At 36.4% G+C, this 21080-nt stretch overlaps 1 pseudogene across 1 annotated transcript; it reads left to right on the top strand.

Annotated features, from left to right (window-relative positions):
• The first annotated feature begins 7640 nt into the window (after positions 1-7640).
• LOC308423750 (ADP/ATP translocase 2-like) lies at positions 7641-8444 on the top strand (annotated as a pseudogene). Its single transcript has one exon. The product of its transcript is annotated as an ADP/ATP translocase 2-like (transcript).
• Positions 8445-21080: the final 12636 nt, after the last annotated feature.

The following is a 21080-nucleotide window of genomic DNA, read 5'->3' as shown; positions in this document are numbered from 1 at the left end:
TCTACAACCAGAAATTCATTAAACCAATATAATTTCTATTTACAATCTATAAACATTTGACCAAATGCCTACAGATAAGTGTGATTTTTGCTTATCATCAAGGGAACTTCTTTTTGCAACAGAGACCATAGCGAGATCTAAAACTAATCAGAATTCAGAGTTGTAGAGCTCATTCCCAATGAATACATGTGAAAAAACACCCACAATTTAGGTTCCGAGTACATTTGCAAAAGGGAGGCAAGTAAATTATAAAAGCCAGAGAGCAAATGACCACCTGGAAGACTGTATCTGTGTCAGTGTCAGAAGGGATACATAATGTCTCATCAATATTGATACCTGAACAAAGACAACACTATTGCACATGCCAAAATGGAGGGAGAAAAGTCTAAGAGACATTAATCCCACCCAAATATCTACAGCCATCCATGCCCCTGAGGAAACATGGGAGTAGAAGACATGGTCATCCCCTAAAAGAACACACCAAACAGTAGTTCAGTTTAAAATTATCATCCCTAAAAACATAAATAAAAATAACATTACACAGACTAAAAAGGTTATATTTAGAAATATATATGTATATACACACACAAGTGTGTATGCATGCAATTGCAGTTAGTGAAAAATGTTATAAATTTAAAAGACAGTGAAGAGGGATATGGGCAAAAGCTTCAATGGGAAGAAAGGGAAACAGGAATATTGCAATTATGCTGTGACCTCAAAAATAAAATGTGAATGGGAATAACTTCAGTTCCTATGCCTCTAAAAATTTTTATCTATTTCTAACTCTTGCTTACCTGTATCACAACCTTCACTCACATCCTTCCCATCACCAGAACATCTTGGAGCTTATCTAGAGCACTTGGACCACTTAAAATTTTCCCACGAATGTTTGCTAAAGCATTGAAAACATTTTACATACACTATTAAATAAGAATATATAATGAAAGCAAAAATGTATTTGTTGCTGAAATTGCTAAATACATGGAAATTTCTTCTATATGGAAGAAAAATAAATATCTTGCCGCATTCTATTATGATTGGCTTCCAGGAATTCTCCTGCCTTCTTTGTCATTTTGCTCTGTGTGTTGCTCTGTGTGCATGTACATATATGTCTTGACTTAAATAATTAGAACAGAGCTATAAGGACAGCTTGTCTGGTAAAGGAATTTATAAGCAAATCTAGTTACCTGAGTTCAATCACCAAAATGCACATAGCAGTATAAAGAACCAACTTCCACTGACAGTTGGACAGTAGTCTGATGGTCTGATCTCCACACACACACACACACACACAGAGAGAGAGAGAGAGAGAGAGAGAGAGAGAGAGAGAGAGAGAGAGAGAGAGAGAGAGAGAGAAAGAGAGAGAGAGAGACTGAGGAAGAGACAGAGAGGCATAAAGAGAATAAATTTACAAAGTATAAATAAAACAATGTAGAATATAACATGGCACATTCATACACCAACCAACACACACACACACACACACACACACACACACACACACACACACACACACACATGCAAATAAATTAATGCAATAAAATTTTCAAAGGAAAAGAGAATGCAGAAGAAAGAAAAATAAACAGAAACAAAGAAGAGGAAAAAAAAAGGAAGGAAGAAGAAGGAAGAAAACAAGCTCAATTCTTATTATAAAAATCATAAACCAGATATAAAGCTCCTTATAAATGATAGCTGTGAAGTATAGGTAGAGATAATACAAGAAAATGAGTTAATAATATCATATTCTAATCCACTTTTGCACATATGAGAATGAGGATTAAAAAGAAGAATGAAAAATGTAAATATAAAAAAATCAAAATATTTGCTTTGTTTTCTTCTTCCATGCCAAGGTCCCTTTGACCAGAAATTAAACCCCTTTTTCCCAACAGTCTACCTGTCCACATTAAGACCAGGATTTGACAAATAAAAAGACATTTCTAGAAGTGATGGCTTCTTGTCTGTGACATGTTGTATAAAAGGGTCTTTTTTTTTTTTTTTTTTTAAACATAGATGCTCCCTTTCTTTTTCTGGGCCTTAGAAGCAGGTAAGCTAGAGTAGCCTAGCTTTTGATGCCACTGTAGAGAAGCTTCATTTTCCTTATGAAATATGCTGATACTGTTCCCTGAGCCAACCACTCCCTCAATCTTCCAAGGCTACATTTGCATGGAAATACATCTGTAAGTAGTGAGGACATATTCCCCCTATTCCCCTGAGAACTGGTAGTTCTTGCATCTCTTCCTCTCTCAGAAGAGCACTGAGCAAGTGGTGTTTGAGCCTAGTTATCTCACTGTGCTCTACTCATAGAGCATGCCTCCCTGCCTAACAGTAAAGTCAAGGGTGGAGAGGACATAAATTTAGTGGCCATCAAGAGGGTCTTTGAAAGTCAAATCAGGGAGAGAAATATCCCAATAAAAATAAACAGGAGGTAGGACATAATTAACCATATCCCAATGTGAGCAGAGTGGAGAACAAACACTGGCCCTATAAAGAACATAACTTGGAGACGCCATGGTAACCAAGAAACAAACTAAACACTAAGACTCCAAAGTGAGCTATGGAACCTCCTTTTTATGTTTAGATATTTTTCATAGACTTCCTATGTTTACTGGGAGCTCCTAGAGAAAACATGTTGGATAGATAGCTGCTCCTTCACTTACTTATAAAGAACAAACAACCTCAACATGTTTGATGTGCATTCTCTCCATCTTACCCATTTTGACCCTTCACTTCTTTCATATTCATTTTGTGTGCCTTTCTTCACTGGCTTGTATCCCCACTGTCTCTTATCTCTAGCTTTCTTTTTGCTTCTTTCCTTTTTCCCCTTCCCCTCTTTCTTCTATTTTGTCTCTTCCTTTGTTGTGATTACTAAATACTGACAAACATGAATTTCACATTTATACTACTCAGCTATTAAAAAGAATGACTACAAAAAATTATTTAAGAAATGGATGGAAGTAGATATATCATCCTGAGTGAGGCAAATAAATCACAAAATAACACACAAGATATGTACTCACTGATAAGCAGATGATAGCCCAAAAGCTCAGAATATTCAAGAAACAATTCTCTGACCATATGACATTTGCCTTTGTTGCATAAACCCTTAAGATAGGCCAATAATGGGTCACTAAGCAAGGGTAACAAGAACATTATTTTATACCACTTTATAAGACATTGATTATTTAGCTTTGGTGTTCTGAATAAAAATTTATCTTATTTTTTATATAGTGGAGGTTAGAGTTGAGCTTAGTTATATTGCATTCTCATAGTTTCTTAGCAATATTTTATTAAAAAAATAACTACTTATTCCACACTCGTGTAGTTATTAAATCAGTTCACATTAGAGTGAGGGTTATATGTGTGTGCGTTTGTGTGTGTGTGTGTGTGTGTGTGTGTGTGTGTGTGTGTGTGTGTGTTTGTGTGTGTGTGTTTATGTGTGTAAGTACATATACATAACATATATGTGTGTATAAGTACATATACATTTTATATATATATATATATATATATATATACGTATATATATATATGCTCACATAATCTAATGCTGGTTACCACTGTTTTGGTTTATATTTTAAAATTGGTAAAGCTTCTTTCTCATTTGATATTATTGTGACTATCAAGGTTCTTTTCCTTTGAGTATTCACTTTAGGATCATTCTGCCTATTTCTCTAAAAAGACACAAAGGATATTAATTATCATTGTGTAAAATATGTAGGTATTATGTTGTTAGCAATTTAATTATTTCAATTCAAGTCGTTCCACTTAGATCCTCTTTAACATGCTTTAACAGAATTAGGTAGCTTTTTTGTTAAATCATTCACTCTTTTATTTAAATATGTACTTGATATGCTTTTCATTTTATGATTAATAGATTTATTATGTTGTAACATAATTTTTTACATCTTAAAAGATATTACATGAAGATATAATTGTTTTTATATGTTGATACTTCTTTCTTTGACTTTTGTGAAAGAGTTTATTTTAGGTATATTTATGATTTTCTTCATACAAATTCAAGGCCTGTGAGACAAGGAGAATTTTGCTTATTTTCAAACTTTTAATTTGCATTCTTTCTGCCTTTTTACTTTTCTAAATAACCCAAGTAGACCTGCTGTAAATAATTTGATTGGCTGGCTTTATTTTTTCTTGTACAATAATTTTTAGTTTTCTCTCTATGAAGTATTTTCAGAAATGTCTTCCACAACCATCCTAGTATGAGCCATTATCATCATCTTTCGGTTTTCTTTCCATGATGTAATGATAATTTACTTCTTTTATATTACAGGTCTTAATCAACTTGAACATAAGAGTTGTTCCAGCAGGTATTTGAATACCTGTCAGGACTGAGTCTAATATGTGGTAATTGATCAGAACATTACAGACACTTGCTTAATGAAAAAGGAAGGGATCATTTGATGATGCTTTCATGCCTTGCCTGAACAAGTCTAACAACTTACATACACACATAGAGCATAGTAGAATTAGTCACATCTCTGTGAATTTTAAGATCAATGAAAATTATAAATTCCTATGTGTCCTATTTTTTCATAATTTCCATTTATTGTAAATAAATTCTTTTCTCAGAAATCGCAATCTGATAACAGTTTCTCCTCCTCTTAATTTGTCCTCCACTCCCAAGAACATCCATATACTTTTAGCTTCTCTGTAGAAAAGAAAAGATATCTAAGAGATAAAATAAAACTTGACAATCCAAGATAAAACAAAACACATCGCATTAAGGTTTGATCAACCAAAAATATAAACACAGAGCCAGATTGTTTTAATGCACAATTCTATTAGACCTTCAAAGAAGACTAATACCAATACTTCTCAAACTTTTCCTCAAAACAGAAACAGAAGGATCAACTTAATTCTTTATATAAAGCCACAGTTATGCCTATACCTAAACAACCCAAAGACCCAACAAAGATAGAGAACGTCAGACCAACTTCCCTTACAAATATCAATGCAAAAATACTCAATAAAATTCTTGCACCAAATACATCAAAATGTCCATTCACCATGATCAAGTAGGCTTCATATTAGGGATATAGGAAGGCTTAATATAAGGACCAACCATAAATGTAATCCACTATATAAAGAAACTCAAAGAAAAAAAATGATTAGCTCATTTGGTGATGAGAAAACATTTGACAAAATTCAATACCCTTCATGTTAAGGGTCTTAAAAAAATCAGGAATTCAAGGCTCACACATAAGCATAGTAAGAGCAATATACTGCAAACCAGCATCCAACATCAAGCTAAATGGAGAGAAACTTGAAGCAATCCCACTAAAATCAGGGAATAGACAAACCTGACCACTATCTGTTCAATATAGTACTTGAAGTCCTAACCAGAGCAATTAGACAACAAAAGGAGGTCAAAGGGAAACAAAATGGAAAAGAAGTCAAAATATCACTATTTTTGGATGATATGATAGTATACATAAGTAATGCCAAAGATTTCATCATAGAACTCCTACAGATGGTAAACAACTTCTGGAAAGTGAATGAATATAAAATTAACTCAAAAAATAAGTAGCCTTTCTCTACTCAAAGGTTAAATGAGCTGGAAAAGAAATTAAGAAAAAAAACACCTTTCAAAATAGTCACAAATGAAATAAAGTATCTTGGTGTGACTCTGAACAAGTGAAAGAGCTGTATGACTAGAACTTCAAGTCTCTAAAGAAAGAAATCAAAGAAGACCTCAGAACATGGAAAGAACCTCCATGCTCAGGGATCGGCAGGATTAATATAGTAAATATTGCCACCTTGCCAAAAGAAATTTACATATTCAATTCAATCTCCATCAAAATTTCAACTTGATTATTTACAGAGATAAAAAGTGGAATTTTCAAATTAATCTGGAATAACAAACAATCTTTGATATCATAGTATACTCTTAACAATAAAAGAGCCTCTGGGGGAAATTACGATTTCTGACCTTAATTTTCAATCAATTTGGGAGCAATTCTCAACAGAGAAATAATGAATGCCTGAGAAGGACCTAAAGAAATGTTCAACATCCTCAGTCATCAGGAAATGCAAATCATAACAACCCTGAGATTCCATGTTATACCACTCAGAATGGCTGAGATCAAAAACGTAAGTGACAACAGATGCTGGAAAAGATGGGGAGAAAGAGGAACACTTCTCCATTGTTGATGGGATTTTTAAGCTGGTACAACTACTGTGAAAATCACTGTGGCAGATCCTTAGAAAATTGGACATAGTACTACCTGAAGACCCAGCTATTTGACTTCTGGGCATATATCTAAAAGTATAATAACATATAACAAGGATACACACTCTATTATGTTTATAGCAGCCTTATTAATAATAGCCAGAAACTGGAATGAACCCAAGTGTCCTTCAACAGAGGAATGGATACAGAAATCATGGTACATTTACAAAATGGAATTCTACTCAGCTATTAAAAACAATGACTTACAAAATTTCTAGGCAGATAGATGGAACTAGAATCTATCATCCTGAGTGAGGTACACCAGTCACAAAAGAACACACATAGTATGCACTCACTGATGAGCAGGAACTAACCTCCCAAAGCTCTGAATATCCAAGAAACAATTCACAGAACTTATGAAGCTCAAAAATGAAGGCCAGAATGTTGATGTCCCATTCCTTCTTAGAAGGGATAACAAAACACTCATGGGAGGAAATTCAAGGTCAAATAGAGGAACAAGGATAGAAGAAAATATCAATCAGAGACTGCCTCACTTGGGGATCCACCACATATGCAGCCACTAATCTCAAGCACAATTCCTGATACGAAGAAGTGTTTACTGGAAGGAACCAGATATTCATGCCTCTTCAGAGGTTCTGCCAGAGTCACTCAGAAACATCTGAGGATGCTTGCAGCTATCTATCATGATGAATGAACACAGGGAACCCAATGAAGGTGCTAGAGAAAGGACTGAAGGAGCTGAGAAGGTTTGCAACCTCATGGGAAGAGCAATATTATCAACCAACAAAACCCACCACAACTCTCATTGTCTAAAAAACCAATCACTGAGCATTAATCAGAGACCCATTTCTCCAGTTGCATATATAGCAGAGGATAGCTTTTTCTGGAATCAATGGGAGAAGAGTTCTTGGTCCAGGGAAGGTGTGTTTTCTTGGTATAGTGGAATCCCATGGCACTGAGGTGGAGAGGGTGATTGGGAGTGGGTGTACCATTATGGAATCAATTAGAGGGGCAGGGGGTATAATATTTGAAATTTAATTACAGACAATAAAATAATTAAAAGCAAATAAACAAAAAACAAGACAACAATAACAACAAAAAACCCATCGCATGTTTAGTATAGGAACAGACAGGTAGATCAATGGAATAGAATGATGATGCAGAAGTAAATTTATACACCTATGGTCACCGGATCTTTGACAAAGAAGCCAACATCATCCAGTGGAGCAAAGAACATTTTCAACAAATGATGCTGGTTCAACTGACTGTCAGCTTACAAACAGATTCATTCTTATCTCCTTGTACAAAGCTCAAGTCCAAGTGGATCAAGGCCCTCCACATAAAATCAGATATGCTGAACCTAGAAGAAGAGGAAGTGGAAAAGAGCCTTGGACATACCAGCACAGAGCAAAATTTTCCAAACAGGATAACAATGGCTCAGGCTCTGCCCCTGCAAATACAGCATGCTGGCAAGCAAATTGTGGAAGACAAGTAATCCAAGTGCATTATAGACTGTGTGGTTCATATCCCCAAGGAACAGGGAGTCCTATCCTTCTGACATGGTATCCTGGCCAGTGTCATCAGATATTTCTCAAGTAGGTTCTCAACTTTGCCTTTAAAGATAAATACAAGCAGATCTTTCTTGGTGGTGTGGACAAGAGGACCCAGTTTTTGTGCTACCTTGTAGAGAGCCTGGCATCAGGTGGTACAGCTGGGATAACATCCATTTGCTTTGTCTACCCTTTTGATTTGGCCTGTACCAGTCTAACTGCTGATTTGGGCAAAGCTGGAGCTGAAAGGGAATTCAAGAGCCTTGGTGACTTCCTGGTAAAGATCTACAAATCTGATGGGATTAAGGGCCTGTACTAAGGCTTTAATGTGTCAGTACAGGGCATTATTATCTATCGAGCTGCCTGCTTTTGTAGACATGACACTACAAAGGAAATGCTCCCAAATCCCTAGAATACTCACATCTTCATCAGCTGGATGACTGCACAGTCTATCACTGCTGTTGCTGGCCTGACTTCTTATCTTTTTGACAAGGTTCACCTTTGTTGGATGATGCAGTCTAGACTCAATGGAGCTGATAACATGTATACAGGTGCTTCTAATTGCTAGCAAGAAATCACTAGCAATTAAAAAAAAAAAAGGTTTTTTTTAAGTGTCCACTGTTCTCAGAAGCATTGGTACTGCCTTTCTGCTTGTTCTGTATGATGAAATCAAGAAGTATACATAGTTATGTCCTAGATATTCTCCTGGAGAACAGGCATGATGTTCAAGATAATGTACCTTTTCTTGATCATTCTGGACAGATTTGTTTGGCTTGTCAGTTTTATCAATGGCAACTATTTACCAGTTGAAAAGTGGGAAGCAATATTTATCTGACCATTTTTCTCTTAAAGCCATTTACTTAATGACAGTAGCAATGGGACTCAATTTTATTTTTTATTTCTGTCACTTATGAAAAAAATGCTTGGAAAAATAAAATATCCAAAATCAAAAAAATAATAATTTGACAAAAAGACCTCATAAAATTGAAAACCTTCTGTAAGGCAAAGGACACTGTCAATAGGACAAAACTGAAACCTTCGGAAGGGATCTTTACCAAACTTAAATATACAAAGATATACAAAGATATGTCCAAAATATACAAAGAACTTAAGAATTTATACTGTAGAGAACCAAATAACTCTATTAAAAATGTGGTAAATAACTAACTAACGAAAGAATTCTCAACTGAGAAATCATGAGAGAAGCACCAAAAGAAATGTTCAATGATCTTAGTGATCAGGGAAATGCAAATCAAACAACCCTGAAATTTTACCCATTAGAATGGCTAACAGCAAAAACTCAGGTGATTTCAGATGCTGGGAAGGATGTGGAGAAAGAGGAACACTCCGCTATTGCTGCTGGGATTATAAGTTGGTGCAGCTACTTTGGAAAACAATCTAGCATTTCCTCAGAAAACTAGAAATAGTTCTACAAGAAGACTAGCTATACTCCCACTGGGCATAAACTCAAAAGATGCCCCAAGATATAAAAGAAACACATGCTCCACTACATTTGTGGTAGCCTTATTTATAATAACCATAATCTGGAAATACCCCATATTTTCCTCAACAGAATAATGGATAAAAAATATGGCACATTCACACAATGCAGTACTACTCAAGTATTAAAAGTAATGACTTTATGAAATATGCAGGCAAATGAATGGAACTAGAAAATATCATTTTCAGTGAGCTAACCCAGACTCAAAATAATACACATGGTATGTACACACTAAAAAATGGATATTAGCCCCAGAGCTCAGAATACCAGTGATACAACCCACAAATTATATAAGGCTTAAGAAGGAAGACCAAAATGTGGATGCTTTCAATCCTACATTGAAAGAGAAACAAAATAATCTCAGGAGGTATATGGAGGGAAGGAACAAGGGAGAAAAGAGGAGAAGGAAAAAGAGGGGGCAGGGTTAAATATAGGATGGGACAGGAGGAAAATATAAAGAGTCAGAAACTTGAATGGAGATATGGAGCAGTAAAGGAAGGGGGACTGGAGGAAGTCCCAAGAAAATCCCTGATGCAAAGAAAGCAAGAGGCTCCCAGGACCCAATATGGATGACATTAGATCAAATAAATTACTTCAAATAAAGGGGATATAGAACCTGTAGAGACCACCTGCAGAAGGAACATGCTCCTGTCTAAAGGAAATACAGGGACAAAGAGTGGAGCAGAGACTGAAGGAAAGGCCATCCAGAGACTGTCCCACTTGGGAATCTATCCCATATAAAGTCACCAAACTCAGACAGTATTGCTGATGCCAAGAAGTATTTGGTGACATTAACATGGTATGGCTATCCCATGAGAGGTTCTGCCAGCACCTGACTATTTCAGAGGCAGAAACTCCCAGCCAAACATTTAACTGAGCTCAAAGACCCCAAATGAAGAATAACTAGTTATCCCCAAGGGAATAACTAAAGGAGCCGAAGAAGATTGCAACCCCATAGGGAGAAAATATCAAGTAAGCACACCACCTAGAGTTCCCAAGGACTAAACCACCAACCAATAAATCACCAACCAAAGAGTATACATGGAAGGATCCATGCCTCCAGCTACATATTTATTAGAGGATAGCCTTATCTAGCACCAATGGGAGGGGAGGCCCTTGGTCCTGTAAAGGCTTGATGCCCCAACATAGGGAGATACTAGAGTAGTGAGCAGAGAGTGAGTGAATGAGTGGAGGAGCAACATCATAGAGGCCAAAGGTAGAGGGGATGACATGGGGGATTACTAGGAAAGGTGGTGTTATTTGAAATGTAAAGGAATAAAATTAATAATAATAATAATAATAATAATAATAATAATAATAATAATAATAATAATAATGATAGTTATTATTAATAGTATTATAGGTTGGACTACACAATCCAATGGAACAAAAAGAGTCCTAAGAGTAGGCACAAGAATCAGAGAACTGTTTCCTCACACACTCAGGGGTCCCATAAAATACTAAGCTGATCAGTATAATATAAATGTGGACTATCTAATGGAGACCTGTGTTGGCTCCACTATTGCTGATTTTGTCTCTGAACTCAGGTGTGCTTTGCTTACTTGATTCCAGAGCCCCTTTCTCATGGTTTCTTTAACTTCTGGCTATGACAATCTTTCTCCCTCTTGCTTTGCAGGATTCCCTGAACTTGGAGAAAAGGCATTTGATAAAGATTTCTAATTTAGACTATCTGTTTGCATAATGTCTGGCTGTGTGTTTCAGCATCTGTTCCCATATGCTTCAAGAGAAAACTTCTGTGATACTGACTAGATAAGGAAGTGTAGACTCTTAGGCATGTCATGTGCTGAGTCACATTCCGTATTCCCTGGGAAGATCTGAGACTAGGGCCTCCCTTAGTCATAACTGGGACCCTCTGGAGTTGGGAAGTGAGTTCACAGAGAATAGGCATCCAGGCATGACAAAACTGAATTCTCCACTTTGGTTGATATTGCCCTTTCCTAAAATCTTTTGTGCATTTTAATTTGAAAATTTCCAAGTTGCACATTGTGTGTGTGTGTGTGTGTGTGTGTGTGTGTGTGTATGTGTGTACATCAGATGAGTTACATTTGCTTCAATGCCTGAAGCAGAAAGGTGTCTGCTGTTACTTGTCTCTGCCCATGTCTCTGTGAAAATTTCTTGCTCATCCTGTGAAATCTTTATTAATTCCTCCCTCATGATACAGCTATAACATTTTGTTTGGTTTTCTTTCACAGCATATGCTAACTTCTGACTATTTTTGTCTATTTTGATGTTTCCTGCTACACTCTGGGGACTACATGTTACTCATCTTCATTTATCTATAGCACCTAAAAGAAATTCATTATTACAGCAGATACTTTGTACATATTTCAGCAGAGTTTTTCTGACATGAATTGCACTTATTTTAATTATGGGTGCACTTGATCAGCATCTGTCTTAGAATATACAGATCTTGAAAAGCCCTCCAAACTATGTATAATTATTAAAATGATGAGCAAAATGAGGGGCAAGAAAAAAAACCCTATAAATAAATGTGCAGAAAGGTGCATCCTTCTCTGGTAAGATAGTATGTCTTCATGTACCTATCAAATCTCAGATATGTTGTTACTCACTTCTCAGGAACACAGATTTTAACAAATGACAAACTATCTCCTTGCCTATGGTCTGTCTGCACTCTTGACTTTGGGGTCAATTTTACTTTATGGCACGAATGTCTTGTTAAAGTTGCTATCATGTAACTCCACCAAATGAGATCTAAGAAAGGATAAACAGGAAAGTGCCTAGCTGCCCTATAATTGAAAGGGAGGGAGGTGGTTCAGACATTGTGTGTCCTAAGGAATCACACATAGTGTAAGCAGTTCACTGATCTGAATCAACACATCAATGATTTATGTAGCTTTTAATTTACAACACAGACATATCTAAAATCATCAGGTAGAAGTAGGCATTAAAAATTCACTGCATGGGTCATAAAATGATTAGTTATTCAAGTGACTTCAGATTTGTATTTCATTAAGGGATAATTTTAATTTACTTTTAAACAGTTTATATACAGAGATTTAAGGACTCTTGCAAGACGATTATGCATACTCTGGCTATTATGTATTCAATATTCTTGAGTCACATTTTTTTTCTCTACTTAAAAGCAGTATCAATTCACTTCATAGCATATATCTAAAAATACACACCATAATTTAGTAAAAATAATTTAGATTGTAGAAAATGTATGGTATTTCTTTCATTGTTATTTCTACTGTGTGCTCATTATGTGGGTTAGGGACTGGGGGAGAATTCTTGTTGTTGTAACCATGAAATGGAATCATCCAGGCATCGCATGGTCGCTTTGACTAAATATGTAACCTCTGCAATCTGATTAACATCAGAATGGCATCAGGATGTTACTGAAAGAGCCCTCAGAAACCTTCTATTCCTTTCCTCCCTCCACTTTGCTCAGTCCTAGTTTCAAAATAAGCTCTAGAGATTTAGTGGCTTGATCAAAACTTAGATTGGAACCAGGTATTCAATTCCTGGTCTAATGTATGTTCCACTGTACCTTGAATTTCTTCTGCATACCTTGGCCTTTGGAACAGTTTCTACAGTTTAACAAGCAAGCTCACTGGTTCACTGAGACTGTTTATTGTCTGCCTCCTTCCTGATCAAATACTGCAGCAATCTGTAAAACCATAACCAGGCTAGGGGGAGTTTAACTTGAAATTAATCTTATCTAGGCTATTAAGCACCTAGTTCATCCAGTTTCTGCAATTCTCTCACAATAAACATTTGAAGATGTTGGTCTCAACTCCAAAAACTATCTCAATTACGAGAAAACAGCTCAGCTATTAAAGACTTATCTAAAAGGCAGCACAGTTCCTCCTGTCAGCAGTACCTCTGTCTTCAGTATCCCCCATACCTCATTTTTATTCACTACCATGCTGTAGCCTGGGTATGACTACCCCTTGCTTTCAATGGATGCCTGTCATGTGTAACTTTATTGAGGCCCTTCTGAAACTCATGATAAATCATAGACATTGTCAGGATGTCTATAACCTTCTCAAAGTCAAAGAACTTTGGTGTATTCCTGCCTTTGCCCAGATGCAGTTTTTCTTTCTTCCTCTGTAGAAGATAATTCTTGTACCTTGCATGCTGAGCAAAGTTTCTATTTTCAACACAAGTTGTAAATGCCAAGTGAAATGATCCAGTGAACATTCATTTAAAATATGCAACTCGTGGTCCATAAGTTACCTGTGCCAGGCTAATATCCTCTGTCCGTGACAAACCCCTCATGCTACTTCTAAAATGTTCCTGCTGCAGACCCCATTTTTCCTTAAAATTAAAGATATAAAATGGCAATTTAAACACTCGGTTGTATGTTTGCACGTTCAAGGATGTGCCAAATATCCTAAAATCAGACTTGAAAGTCTCACAGCCGTTACTGCTATCTCTCCGCTGTCACCATCTGGAGCTCATGCCGACGTCAATGATCATTCTGTGCAGAGATCCAGGCTCTATTCTAGTAAAAAAGATACTAAAACTAACTTCAGTCCAACCTCTTAGAAACAGTCTTTTACTTCATGTCTAGCCCTCTTTTTCTCACATTTCTGACTTCTGGAAATTTCTTACTGCTAGTTCAGACTTCATCTAAGATCCAGGACTTTCTATTCTTTATGGGGTCCCATTCTCTAAGCACATCTGAGGTTCTTTGAACTTTAACTTAGACCACGCTTGCCACAATGTCCTTGATGAAGACATATAAGTCCCACACAGTCATTAACAGGCATCTAATTGTTCTACAGTGAATTCATTAGTTTTTGACCCTCTAGCCTTTGAGCCCTCATTGCCATGTTAGACCTCCTGAACTCCATGATAAAAGAAACCATGTTTCCCCTTTACACTGTCTCTAGAACACTGCTGTAAGTGTTCTACTCTTGGCTAGAAACAGAGTGTTCATATACTATAAAGGTATGGAGCTGATTCTCTTCTAAGAGGGAGCTAGTCTGTACCTCTGAAACACTTTTTGCTTCCTTGTGTACATCGATGGGTGATACCTGTTAGATTTAGTACCAATTATAATTTCTAGTCTCATCAACCTCAGCAATTGTAATTTAAGCTAATTTGGTTTATAAACTTTTAATTATAACATAATTACATCATTACCTTATTCCCTTCCAACCTCCCATGTCCACTCCTCTCAAACTCTCCCACTGTCTATATATCCCCTACTTCCTCTCAAGTTAATGGCCTTTTTATTGATTGTTATTTATATGTATATACATAATGTGGATAAATATATGAGAAAAGTTACTGAATACATACAGTGTTGTTTTTATGTATGTACATGATTTCAGAGTTGATAACTTGATATATGATAACCATTAAGATAATGATTTTTTTTTTTTTTTTTTTTTTTTTTTTTTTTTTTTTTTTTTTTTTGTCGACTGAATTGCTAGTTTCCAACAGAACTTTGATTAGGAATGAAACTCTGTAAGCTTCTCCCCTTCCATGCTACTATGTATGGTCAATGTTCGAGTTTTTTTAAGGCATCCATATTATTGAGATATCAGGAGTGGACCTTCCCTTTCATTTCTCAGAGACCAAACTCAGAGCAGAAATTTCTCTATTACGCTTTTTATTCTGAACTCTGAACTCTCTATTGAATGTTTGTGCTGAAATTTTGCAGTAGATGCAATTGTTAGGAGTGGACACAATAGAATCATAAAGATTATAAAATTTGACCAGATGTGGTCAAAACTTTACAAAAAGGATCTTCTTTGATGAGGGAAAAGCTACATTTATCTCTGGGTACAAGGATGCACTATAGACTATAGTTAACATTTTATTAGCTTGTACAACACATCCAGAGTTCTATGCATGCTGGTTCCAAACCACTAGAACAACATTGTATCTAAAATGATGCTCAGATTACTTGAGAGTCACAACAAATACTCAGCCATTCCGAATGTACCTGGTCAGAAGCAACATGCCATACATTTTACAGTAACCGTTGCATTACTTCTAGTTAGAATACTTATTAAAAGAAGATTGCTGAAGTGTGAATTAATTAATGCTACGTGTATTTATGTTGTAGAATATATATGAAAAAGTGTTTGCAAGAGGACAAAGAGTAAAATTAGTTACACAAATATTTATTTAATAGTATTTTTTCTACTCAATTGTCTTAGTGGTTTTTCTTTTTATTATAAGATTACCCTAAAAACAGAAGAAAGGAAGGATTCTTGTGGCTCATAGTTTCAGGACACAGTCCCAGTAAGAGTTTGTCACAGCAGATCACTATGCTTACACGTTCAAGAAGCAGAGAGTACTTGATGCCTGTGCTCAGCTCTTACTCTCTCTCTATACAGTTTAGGATCCAAGGCTAGGGTAGAATACCATCCAGAATGGTCAAATCTTTCTAACTTAAACTTATCAAGATGATCCCCAACAAGTGTGTCTAGTGTCCCATTAATTTTATAATTTTAGATCATATTAAAGTAAAAACTGAGACTGTCCTTCACTTCTAGAATTAGGCTTCCCTCCGTTTTCCTATCATGTATATTTTCTTTCTATTATCTTACCACATAGGAAATAGAAAAATAATTAAATATAAGACTCTGAAAGAACATCTTATAGGACATCACCAGTAATTTTTCTGCTACCTCTGACATTAGAATCGATGGGGTATGTTTATACATATATTCTATCCTTTTCATTAGTAAGTTTAATAAATTTCATAAAAAGGAAGGAAGGATTAGGTACTCTTTGTTTAAAGCTACAATGGCAACTTGTGTTCTACCCATTTTCTTCCTTGCAGAGAAACTATTCATGTAGCTAAATCCCTAGTTGGGGAGAATAGCCACTGACCAAAATGTGAAAATGGGAGTAAAAAGTACAGGTTCAGGAAGGGAAACCTAGCAGATAATATTATCAGAGCACCCTCTATTCATGTCGCTCTTCCTATTTCTATGTGGGATATTGTTTGTTGCTAAAACCCTCTGTGAAATGTTCAAGTGGAAGAAAATGGGAGGTCACACGTAAGGAAGTGTGATATGGAAAGTATAATTAGAAATGAGCAATTTCAGTGAGGTAAGCAAGAGAGGATGCAAAGAAGATGAAGTACCAGATTGGAATGCAGGTGTTATGACTGCTTTTGATTGTCCAGTTGACTGAGTTTGGATTCAAATTGGACAGTCACTTCCATGAAGGCCTGGACTTGGTAAATGTGTCTCCTGGAAAGATTTACTGAGGGGAATCCTCTGTGCTCTGGCATACTGGGTGGCAACATCAGGAAGCAGAACCTTTATAAGATCTAAAGATGAGCAGGGCCTTTTGTAAGCTGATGTAGTGCTCTTAATAGAAGTTAGCAATAAAACTCAACATGTTTGGCCTCTTCACATGGACTGAAGAACAGTGGTTTTTTCTAGAATCTTCCAGTTCTACAGCTCCAGACTGCTGAGGATCCCAGCTTCATGAACTATGTATCTACTGGGGTTATAGATTCTCCAGTTTCCTCATGGTCATTGCTAGAGTCCCAGCTTTAAATCATCCCAATCAAACTAATAAATCCGCTTTGTAAAATATATACAATGTATCAATTGTATTTCTACAGAAAATCCAGACTAACACAGGACAACTGATATTCCAGGAGTTACTTTTACCCAGCAGTGGATTCAAAGACCCTTTGAGACTGATTTTCAAATATATGCCCTTGATTGTGTTTTTTCTCTGCTCCATTGGTATGACTTTCTCTTTTACTTCTCATTCCCTTGACCCCTGTTTACCTGCCATGCTGATTCAAAGGAGTCCTTATGATAAATGTATTTATTGAATACTTATTTTGAGAATGGTTTAGAGGTCCAGTAAGACTGTACATGTCTTTCTCATTTTTCATGTTTAAGATAATGATGGATGCCTGCTATCATTTTTGGTTTCTGCATTTTGAAAAGTCACTGCAGCCTTTGAGAGGTTTAGTGAAAAGTCATTTGAAAGACCAAGACATTAAAACTAAAACTTCTACAGGAAACCTGACAAGCTATTTTCTATTCCAGCTGCATATTAAAATCACTGGGAACCATTTAAAAATTACCGATACTAGAACCTCACCCAAGGCCCATGAAATCAGGATCTTGGCAACTCCAGTTGAGTGCAGCCAAGGATGACAATCACTATGTTTAAGAGATACTGTCTAAGCTCCCTATCTATGCCTGATATTTGACAGATATTTAAACAATGAAATGTATGATCTTTCTGTTAGGAAAGTCATTCTCTACTCACTCAGATAGAGAATATCAAGTCATCCTACAACAGTAGAAGGTAAGACTGGTCACTTAATTTAGCCTTACACAACTTTCCCTAAATCATAAGAATATGACTGAAAGCAATGGTGAAATTTCTAACAGTCCCATTTTATTGTGAAATATTGGAGAAATTTACCCTAGAAGACTTGTTACAAGTATATAAACTATTCAATGAGCCAGGAAAGTATCAGCTAGTAGGGAGGATTTAGAGCAAGAATAAGTGTGTGTGTATGTGTGCATGCGTGTGTGTGTGTGTGTGTGTGTGTGTGTGTGTTTGTGTGTGTGTGTGCAGATGGCTGTACGCCACTAATATATATTGGAAAAAGGATAGACAGCTTCAAGTGTCGATCTACACCTTCTTCCTTGAATGAAACCGAGCTCTTTGTTGTTTATTGCTGCACAAGTCAGAATAGCTGACCCATTAGTGTCTAATTATTCTCCCTTACTTCCCTCCCATTTCATCTTAGGATCACTGAGATCACAGAAACTGCCCATATTTCTCCTTTAAGTCAAGAATTTGAACTCAGTTCCTTATGCTTTCTAAGCAAGTATCTTAACTATAGCATTGTTTTTCCAGACCTGGATATACTTCTTTTTCTTTACAAAATCATAAAGGTTATTTACGATATAGATTTGTATAATACTGAAGGAGAACTTGTCCTTTGTTATTGTTGTTGAAGATAAGAGTTTCAAGGGTGAAGTCTTATTTCTTCCATGGACTATGATATGAGTATGATACATTCTTTTAAGTTCTTGTTCTTATTTTCAAGAAAGTATTAGAATGGCCATTTTTTTTCCTAAAGTGACTATTTTAAATGACAGTATAATCAAATTTTTAATGACACTTTATAAACAGTGACAAAAATGTGAATTTATTTTTCTGTTGATCAGGACCAGACATAACTTTAGTTTTGTAATGTACTTAATGTTTTAATACCAAGATGGACAGGGTTTCCAAAATACCTTATTCTTGTCTGCCTTCATGAAAACAGACAGGTAGGGACTGCCTTTTCTGATTTCCTAGGGTGCATCCTAATCCCCCTCCACTATTTCATTCTATTCTAGGTCTAGAACCTTGTATGGTCTCACCTTAAATAATAGCGTGCATTTGCTTTTCTTTGGTTTTTGTTTTTAATAGATGAATGCTTTTTGATTTATTACATTAATACAAATATGGATTAATTTTGGTTTGTTTTCCACTTGCTTTCAATTGCTTAGGCATTTATTGACTGATAATACACCTCTTCCCTCATTTAGGCAAAGTGTTTGTCCGTGTGCCAGAAAGATTCATTATAAATAGAATGTCTTTAAGGTACTGTTATAGGTTGTAGTGTAATCTGGATTTTACCTTGATGCATATAAATTTTCTATCTTCACACTGTTTACACTCAAATAAATAGAAATGAGAAGAACAGAAAAATACCCTGATATCCTGAACAGTTTAAACTGCCTGTGTTCTGTCACAGGGAATGCAGAAGACGCTCAATTTAGAGTAAATTTACTTAGTGTTCATAATAAGATTTTGTCTCAAAAAAAAATTTCATTTAAACAATGGAACCAAAGAAAATAGTGCACCAGTTGTATCTGCCACTAGTGGGTAGGTTTTGTGTGTGTGTGTGTGTGTGTGTGTGTGTGTGTGTGTGTGATATTGGGTGTCTTAGTTAGGGTTTTACTGCTGTGAACAGACGCCATGGCCAATAAAGTACACTATTTAATTGGGGCCAGTGTATAGGTTCAGAGGTTTAGTCCATTATTATCAAAGCAGGACCATGGCAGAATCCAGGTAGGCATGTTGCAGAAGGACCTGAGAGTTTTAAATCTTCATCTAAAGTAATTCAGGAGCAGTCTCAGCATCCTCAGCCATCTATGAGGAGGGTCTGCAAGCTCCAATAACTCACACCTTGTAATAGTGCCATTTTCTTGGCAAATCATATGCAACCATCACATTCTACTCGCTGGGCCCCATAGGCTTGTTCAAATGTGAGACTACTGGAGCTATATCTATACAATGCAAAACACATTTTGTCCAACTTCAAAAGTCCCCATAATTTATAGCAGTCTTAACAGTGTTAAAAGTCCAAAGTTCAAGGTCTCTTCTGAAATTCATCCAATCACTTAACTATAAACCACAAAGCAAGACAGGACACTAGCTGGGCAAACTCTAAACGCTGAATCTCCATGTCTGAAGTCAAAGTAGTCTTCATATCCCCAACACCTTTTCCATCTTTGTTGACTGCAACAAAATTCTTTCTCCTGGGCTGGTTTCACTCCTTGTTAGCAGCTTATTGCAGCAGTGAGGTCATGACTTCAGCATTTCAAACATCTTGGAGTCTCCAAGGCAACTTCAGTGTTACAGCTTCTTGTTTCAGTGTCTAGGACCCATACATAATCTTCTGGGCTCCTCCGAAGGGCTAGTTTCACTTCTTCAACTCAGTCCACTGTGGCACTCTAAGATCAAGTTAATACACTGCATTGTCACCGATGTTCTTGGTGATCATCAGATGGCACTGATACCTTCAACACACTGGGATCTTTTGTTGTAACTAGGTTTCACCAATAGACTGTCATAAATTTTTTTCATGGTACAAAGGCTCACTTCCTTTTCTTGACCTATTCAGACATGGGCCATCTAGTATAGCTGAGGCTTCACCTTCACCAATGGCCTCCATGGCTTCTCTCAGTGTCAAGCTTCAGCTATTCTTCATGCCTTCAAAACTATTACCACCTGGGTTATTCTTACACATTACCAAGTACAGCTGCAGTATAAGGTACAACCATTGCTACTTCTGGAACACAGCTTCTTTGTGCTCTCAGAAAACACTTCACAGAAAATTTTACCTCAGTGATGCTGGTCTCTTTTTAATCACCATTAATTTCTTAGCTCCAGCTATCTAGCCTCAATTGTCTCAGTAAGCTCCTTCTCCTCTTGAATACAAAGCCAGAGCCATGGGGCAGAACCTGCTGAGTTCTGCTGCTTGCAGGGGCTGGAACATGGCCCTCTTGTTCTATTATATTCTCACTAGTTTCCTTTTTCCACCTTCTTTAATAAATAAGCTTGACTGTCCTGAATCTTGCTCCATAGACTGACTTTGAACTCAGAGATCTACATACCTATATCCTAAGCACTGGGATTAGAGGTGTGATCCACCAAGCCTAGATTTGAGCTTTTCTTCACCTAGCACTTGCTCTAGTCTAGGCTGGACTTGAACTCAGAGATCTGCTTATCTTTGCCTCCTGGGATTAAAGGCTTGTACCACTGTGCCTGGATGTAAATTACCTGGGTGGAATTTTGCCACAAGGTCACTACTCCCTTAATTAAATTTAATATTCTTAAACACAGAATTCCGTTCTATTTCAGTTCCTCATGTCCGTTTAACACCCAAACCATATATTTTATATTTTTCCTTTCTAAGCATGCTATGCTTGTTTAAAATGCTCTTCATGAGGCATAACCAGAGAATAAAGTCATTAATGGGTGTTTCTGAGACTTCTTTTGTCAGTACCGTGTAATTATTCTATATCTCTTTACCTTAGACTCAGGCAGATTCTGC

Source organism: Micromys minutus (assembly GCF_963924665.1).
Source record: "Micromys minutus genome assembly, chromosome: 8".
NCBI lineage: Eukaryota > Metazoa > Chordata > Mammalia > Rodentia > Muridae > Micromys > Micromys minutus.
This window is presented reverse-complemented; position numbering and strand designations above follow the sequence as displayed.